Here is a 559-nt window from a genome sequence, read left to right on the forward strand (position 1 = left end):
ATGTTAAGAGCCCAGATAAATGGATTTAAACAGAAAGATAACGAGTCTCTTTTCGAAGCATGGGAAAGATACAAAGACATGATGAGACTTTGTCCACACCATGGTTTAGAGGACTGGTTAGTAATTCATACCTTCTATAATGGTCTCCTGTACAACACGAGGTTAACAATAGACGCCGCCGCAGGTGGTGCACTAATGAACAAACCTTATGCTGATGCTTACCAACTTATCGAAAGCATGGCTCAAAACCACTATCAGTGGGGAAGCGAACGAACAATGGTAGAAAAACCTCAAACGAAAACTGGCATGTACGAGATAAGTAACCTTGATCATGTTAATGCAAAAGTGGATGCTCTGGTCCAGAAAATTGAAAGTTTAAATGTATCACCTCCAGCCACCGTAGTTGCCATAACTCAGAATTGCGAAGTCTGTGGAATCCAAGGTCACACTCCTGCAGATTGTCAACTCCTAACAGGAATTCAAGCGGAGCAAGTAAACTATGCTCAAGGAAGCCCCTACTCGCACACCTATAACTCAAATTGGAAGAATCATCCTAATT

At 41.9% G+C, this 559-nt stretch overlaps 1 non-coding gene across 1 annotated transcript; it reads right to left on the reverse strand.

Annotated features, from left to right (window-relative positions):
* LOC127088635 (small nucleolar RNA R71) lies at positions 1–107 on the reverse strand. Its single transcript, XR_007790464.1, has one exon. It is a non-coding gene; the product is annotated as a small nucleolar RNA R71 (small nucleolar RNA).
* Positions 108–559: the final 452 nt, after the last annotated feature.

Source organism: Lathyrus oleraceus, chromosome 5 (genome assembly GCF_024323335.1).
Source record: "Lathyrus oleraceus cultivar Zhongwan6 chromosome 5, CAAS_Psat_ZW6_1.0, whole genome shotgun sequence".
Classification (NCBI taxonomy): domain Eukaryota; kingdom Viridiplantae; phylum Streptophyta; class Magnoliopsida; order Fabales; family Fabaceae; genus Lathyrus; species Lathyrus oleraceus.